At 31.3% G+C, this 7,467-nt stretch overlaps 1 long non-coding RNA gene across 2 annotated transcripts; it reads left to right on the top strand.

The window, feature by feature from the left end:
* Positions 1 to 1,994: 1,994 nt before the first annotated feature.
* Positions 1,995 to 6,966, top strand: si:ch211-42i9.5. 2 transcript variants are annotated; one of them, NR_186833.1, is made up of 3 exons: positions 1,995 to 2,217; positions 4,567 to 4,694; positions 5,097 to 6,966. It is a non-coding gene; the product is annotated as a si:ch211-42i9.5 (long non-coding RNA). The 2 variants fall into 2 exon arrangements; NR_186834.1 differs by lacking the exon at positions 1,995 to 2,217 and adding an exon at positions 2,389 to 2,455.
* Positions 6,967 to 7,467: the final 501 nt, after the last annotated feature.

Raw genomic sequence — 7,467 nt, 5'->3', positions numbered from 1 at the left:
GTTTTATCTAGACTGTTTTATGTCGATTGCAGGAAGCTAAATGCCAGATTATTTGATTTTAATTTATTTTGCTATTATACAATCTAATTTAAATCACATCCTGCACAAGCTAATGTACACTTTGCTAGCAGAAATTGGTTGTCAGGTTGTATATTATTCAGCCTGAGATAAAGCAAATAAACACTTTGTTCTATACTTTTTTTCTAAGAAAATGTGGAAATCTGCTAATTTGCTTGTTAAATTTAAGCTATTGGAATTGGTTGTGAAAAATCTTAATCTGTGCATCACTAAATATGTTTCTAGGAAGTTACGTAGTTTATTGTTAGGGCCAGAAAGAATCTGCGGACATTTTTTGCTATTTCTGCAGAAAATTATGCAAAAAATCTGTGGATGTATGCATGATTTGGTAGTATCATAACTACAAACCTAATATATGGAAGAAAAATATTTCTAACTTTTATTGAATGTTTACAATGCAAATCCAACCAGATCCACTTAAACAAAGCAAGTCTTTTGTATAATATATTTACTAATAGACAAAATATTACTTAACAAACTTTACTGAAAATAAATCTTATCAACATTTTATTATTACTGTTATTATATCACAATAATATTACAGAAATTAACTGATGAAAACTGAATAAATAAAATGTACTCTTTTACACATGTAAATAAATAGACTCAATGATGGGCTAAAAATCTGCGGATTTCTGCATGCGCAGATTCCATGTGGGCCTATTCATAGTGACAAAGTTGGCAACTCTAGCTGTGCCTAAAAGTGATCACTTGTTTAGCTGATTCCCTAATAATGTCAGTAAACACTGAAGGAAATAAAGAAATCAGACGCTGACTCTGCTTGCTTCAGAAAGCTGGAGCCTAATTTACAAACAAACAAACTTCATACTATTACAAAAAAAAAGATTTAATTAAAGTAAAAGTGTAATTGTCTGCGTCAATAGCTTAGTGGTTAAGTGAACGGCGACCCAAGTTCCATTCCCGGCTCGAAGTTTTTGCTGATCCTTTTCCTCTCACTATTCTACCCATTCAATCCTGTCTCCCTCTCCAATGTTCTATCAAATAAAAGAAGAAAACCCCTTTTTCCGCTCATAATGAATAAGCCACTAATACAGCTAAAGGGAATTAAGTGAGTGAGTGTAATTTTTGGATATTGATTGATTTGGTTTACAACAAATTCCATAAATAAACTATACATTAGTGTAACCATTGTTGATTTGTGCTAACTATGTTTTTTTGGTTATATATGTGATACAATTTTCATTTTCATAAAGGTAGTGAATGTAGTTTGTAATTCTACATAACTCTGTGTCAATCTTGCAGTTAAATTTGCTATTAATATAAATTTGGCTGTCTGTTGGTTCATTTTTTAATTCATTGATTCATTTTCTTTTCGGCTTAGTCCCTTTATTAATAAGGGGTCGCCACAGCGGAATAAACCACCAACTTATCCAGAATATGTTATTACACAGCGGATGCCCTTCCAGCCGCAACCCAACACTGGGAAACACCCATACACTCTTGCATTCACACACATAGACAACGGACAGTTTAGCTTATTCAATTCAATTGAATTTTTTAAATTACAAAATAATCAAGAAATATGTGATTTCAACATGGCGAAACAATACTCTCACTCACTTATTACTCACTCAATTAAAACACATTTAAAAAAATATTGCGACCACAAATAACATACAATTAAACTGATTTCTCTTCTTTGATAGTTTCAAACTAATGAAAACAAATATGGTAAGAATATATATATTTTAAGAGTATTTAAGAGGATATTTTCTCAACTTTTTTACTAATAAACAAAACCTTAATTTCAGAAGCAAATAAAAGCCCTGAAAACGCATTATTGTAACTTTTGCCCACAAGTTTAGCAAATATGTGTCTTCACACTGAGCATAATAGCGCTAATCTGACAAAACAGGTTCAGCCTGTTTTTAAATGTGACGTGGCATTCTTGGTTTGTTTGATTGTTGAGTTTGTTGCAGTCTTGCTTTGCTTATTTGCTCTGCGTCTTGTTTTAAAGACAATGGAGGTATGAAAGGAAGACTTGAGGAGCCACTGATCGTCTGAGTCCGGTTGATGTCATACACCATGGTCAGTCCCGGATCAGTCCTGACCTGTATTCTGCTGCCTTTATTGCACCTAAAACGTGATCACCTGGACTGGATCCAGCTGCAAACTCAGGTAAACAATAAAGACAGCCTGTGTATGTCTGTACAGCTACCTTAAGGATGAAAAGTGGGTTTTAAACGTTGACGTGGTTTATAGCCGGCAGTAAGGAAGTCGGAAGAAATGGACTTTGATTGCTCTGTGTTGGAAGCTTGTAAAAGTCTCTAACACACAAGCATGCGTTTTATACACTGTGTGTGGTGGAAAAGGAATGAGCAACTGATTGGCTAAAACCCATTGAGAGCAAAATAAGGTATTTATACATATTTCTCTCTTACTACACAATGATAAAGCCCTATAAAAAAGGGCTTCAGATGAATGAATGCAGTAATCTTTTACAAGTCTGTAAAATCTACTCATTTCAGTAAGTGATATATAAGTGAGTGAGATACTAAACTACTGATATTTTCATCAGTATATTTTTAGTTATAGCTTATCTTAACCCTTATGTGCAGTTGGGGATGTTTTCATCCATTCAGGGGTGATTTTGAGTCTTAATTTGGCCACAACTTTTAAACTAAATTAAATGAGTTTGGGTGTCAAATCTTGTTTTGTATTCACATTTTCTGGGAAAATGCTTTACATTATTTTAAAAACTCAACAATACACTCTGGGCAAATTTACTACCCTTTCATTATGTTAGTGGCTGTTTTTGTCCCATTGACTTCCATTATAATTACATTTTTCTCATTTGCTGTTATTCTCCATAGAACTTCATATAAAAGCCAGAAACTTCTTGCCCAGGCCTATCTAAAGGGTTCATCCTGATAACTGATGATCAACAGTAAAAATTAACAAATTGTATTTCTTTCTAACAGGGAAAACCACCAACAATTAAGAATGCATTACTACCATGGCTTTGCAATCAAAATATTTTGTTATAATGAAAGTCAATAGGGCAAAAACCACCACCAACATAATGAAAAGGTAGTCAATTTGAACAACACACAAGGGTTAAATTATTACAACTTTAACTATTTAAATACATTTTAAGTTTTAGTTACAATTATTTTGGTTCACTGGGTTAACAATTTATTTGTTTTTTGTGAATTTTATTTTATTTAACCCTTTAACAGGCATCATAACCACCTGGTTGACCTTTTATGCATAGGTTATCATTATCATTTTAATATTTACTAATATTTTAATATTTAATATTATTATTGTTTATCAGAGTTGTGCCAGCATTATTCAATATAATTTGTGGGCCAAAAATATTTTTAAGGAGTGCACCTTAAAGGCTTAAATATTTAATAATCAATGAACTGTTCTTTGGGTTTTATTTTATGTAATAGTCCTAAATTTGCACTGTAGTAGCTATGATCCTTATGTGATATTATTTTTAAAAACCAAACTTGTCAACATATTGCTCCATCATGGTCCTGCAACATTTATAATTATCATTGTTTATTATTTAACTTGATTCATGAGAAAAAATACATTTACAAAACATTCTTTAATATTTTTGTCTATTGTTTTTACAAAAATTGTACAAAACAACCTGTACATTTGACAGTATACAAATGTAATTTATAAAAATAAATTACATTTTAAACCAGTAAATTCCACAGCCTACAACTGCAATCTTCATACCAATAATATATAATGACAACAAATACAGAAAAACAAAACACTAACAATCAAAACTAAATGATCACAAGATAAACTAAATACTAGCATTGGAGCATTGAAGTCATTCACACAAAAAATGATAACACACACGACAACAAATGCAACAAACATTCACTCAACAATTGGAGCTGTAAAAGTGAAGTGTAACAAGGAATTATGGGAATTTCAGTCTACAGTTATTCTACTTTATAAGATTTCTTGCTTTTTTTCCTCTTAAAACATTATTTTACTGTAGAATTACATAAATCTGTTGGTAAGTTCTTACATAATTTTCCATGTCATTGTTACAAAATATTGTAACAATATACATGTCATTGTTACATATACATGTCATTGTTACAATATTGTTACAAAAAGTTTAATTTCCATGAGAGTATACAGAGACCAATCTTTCTAGAATATTTGATACTGATTAGTCAGCGACACTTTGAATAGAACAATATTGTCATGTAATGACCATTAAACTATTTTAGTGTTGTCCATACCAGTGCAACCTGGTAAACTTGTGTCTCTAATCATAACACAAATCATGTTGTTGAGGTGTAAATGAGAAAATTTTCAGCTTGCAGTGCATTATTGTTTATAGTGTTGCGTTGCGCTAGTGTTTTTTTAATTTTTTTTACTATATCTTTAAATGGATAGTTCACTCAAAAAATGATAATTTTCATTTACTCACTGTGTTAAATCATTTTCTGTATTGTGTTTGGGTGTTTGTGTTGTGTGTGTGCGTAGGAGTGGAAGTGTGTGTGTTATGGATCATCTGTTTTCAGTTTTTGAGTTGGTCTTCATCTTCATTGCCTTCACTATCATGTGCTTATTTGGCCTGGCTGCCATCTACACCTATAATACAGATCATCAAGGTATGTATGCGCTCTGTACTCAAAAACAAATAATAATAATAATAATAGTAATAATAATAATAATAATAATAATAATAATAATAATAATATTATTATTATTATTGTTATTATTAATTTTATTATTATTATTATTATTATTATTATTATTATTATTATTATTATCCAGAACAGTGTTATTATTACAATTTGTTCAATGCTTCCATATATTGAACAATATTTGCTCTTACTGTTTGCACTGTATTATTTTGTATAATGTTATATTTATATTGTAGTGCTGTTGTTTATATGATTAGTTTTTACTAAATATGTAATGCTGCTAGTCTCTGTATTATCTCTCTTAATTAGTCTGTCCTACTAATGAGTAAATAAAAAGCCAGCTAATGTTATGTTTATGTCCCACAGGTGATTGAATTCAGACAGAGCAGATCACATAACAAATCAACTCGAAGAAAATGTCCTCGATAAACAGGCCCGACTCACCAAAAGCTGTTAACCAATGGACAGAAGTGAAATCTGAAATCACATACAGGTTTATATATAGTAGGTGAAAAAAACAGTATGTGACAAAAAGAAGCATGCCTGAATTTAAAATGCGGGAAAAGGGTACAAGGATGACAACATGGCAACTGAATGTCCAGATTATATGTATACCACACTATATTGGCCCTATATAATTGCCATCGATTAACCACCCAGCCAGGTGGCCAGGTGATGTCAGATTGTAGTTTTGGAGACTTTTTGAGCCTAAGATTTTGGGCCATTTGAACCATTGTCCTATAACAGTAGCTGAGGTTTCCTCATCCTGTGTTAATGCATACTTTGAAGAAGTGATGAAAATGCCAAATTTTTTATGAAAAAATCCCTTAATTCGCAAACAAACTTTTTATAAGCTCACTTGAGCTGGCTTTGGACTTGTGTGAAAAAGGTTTAATGCAAATATTGGGAGATGAAAACTCCTTTTTAGAATAAAATGATGTAGCGAACATTAAACCCACATGATTCCATTATGCTTGCCTTGTTTACTGTTAGTTTCTAGGTTACCAATACTACAGTCGGTTGCTCTAAAAACATGATGGAAACACACCTAATTAGGATATGTTTATATTTTTTAACGAAAATTTGAAAAGATTCACTTTAAGTTAGGGTGCAAACCTGGCTAGTGATAAAGTGATTCAACTGATTCATAAGACTTGGAGTTGAGTGTAATTTCTAAATGATTTCCCTAATGTCAGAAACCGGGTATGTCGTGGCATTTTCTGTGTTATTGTTATTTTTATAAGAGCCACTTCCTATTTTGTAAAGCTCAGCAACACTTTTGCTGTAAATCACAGTTCTGTTCTTTGGTCTTCCCCATTGTGCTGAATGACTGAGTGAGTTTGGCCTTTGTGTTACCTCATATTTATAGCCCTGTGAAACAGGAGGTCGTGATTCTAGTCACCCAGGTGTAAAAAAAAGGAAAGGAAAATATCAATGTGAATATACTTAAAAAAATGCTCATATAAATTCATAGCAGTGTAAATAATGGTGGCACACATACATTTAACAGATATATTTGTTGTTCATAAAACAAATGGATCCATTTAATGTTAATGAGCAAAAGATTTCATAGCCAGTTTCATAGCCTTTTTTTTTTTGCTCATATTTCATCTTAAGGGTGCCAATATTAGTGTAATGCACTGTAGAATGCACATTTAAGTGGTTGCCAAGTAATTACTTAATCTCCTCAAGAGAGCATGTGATTTCGGAAGCAGCCAGCCTGTGTATCTGAAGATCTCTGAGACTGAGAATTCCCTCAGCTGTCTCTGATTGGCTTGAATGTATGACCCCGATAGGTAATTAACCAGTGAAAGAAAGGTAAAGAGGATTTATTGAAATTGAAACCCCTCCTCTTTCCCCTCTTAAAGCTGCTTAACATTTGTAATGTAATTTAAAACCTGTTGGGAGTTCTTATGTTACCTGTTCTTACACTTTGGAAGGCAGACTATTGGTGGTGGAAGTCTTTAGCAATAAAAATAGAAAAATGTGTACTACTGAAGGTATTTTGTATATTTATATTACATTGTATATACACAAGTTATTTCCATTAAGTAATACTGTGATTTTTATATGCTTTTGGCTGTATTGTATTTAATTTTCCACTTATAGCTTTGTCACTTTTCTATGTTAAAATAATATAACAGTAATCGAAAATGGTTACTTTCCTTGTGTAATGTCAAGGGAACATTTTATTTCAAAATGGAAATGTATTTTGTTTATTAAAATGTGAAATTAATGTTTTAATGTGTCTTAATATGTAATTTATTCTGCATAATAGTTAGCTATATGTAAAGATTAACCAATAACTTTACTTCTGTACTTATTCGCATATATAAAAGTATAGATCATATTATATATTACTAAATACAATTTCAATGATTAAAGTATTGTTTTAAAAACAGTAACTTTTGGTAAGCTATATAAATTCTTACACAATGATTTTTTTTTTGTCTTCAGTAAATCATTATAAAATGTATGATAGTCCTTGTTTTCTAGACCTAGTCCTATGTATCTAGCCAAATGAAGCTCTAATACAGTATTTACTGTTCAGATGTTTACCCATGGATATATGCATTTTAAAATATTTAAAAACTGCCAAAAAATGTATTTATATTCAACCATGCTGTCTTCAACTTATATTGGCACTGTTCCATTTTTTTTATCTGATAAAAAAATACAAGTGTCTGAGTTGCAATGAATACTATACATAACCATACTTAGGTAAAGTACTTGACTT

Source organism: Danio rerio, chromosome 1 (assembly GCF_049306965.1).
Source record: "Danio rerio strain Tuebingen ecotype United States chromosome 1, GRCz12tu, whole genome shotgun sequence".
Classification (NCBI taxonomy): Eukaryota; Metazoa; Chordata; class Actinopteri; order Cypriniformes; family Danionidae; genus Danio; species Danio rerio.
Note: the sequence above shows the minus strand (reverse complement) of the source record. Positions and strands in the feature narration are given on the sequence as shown.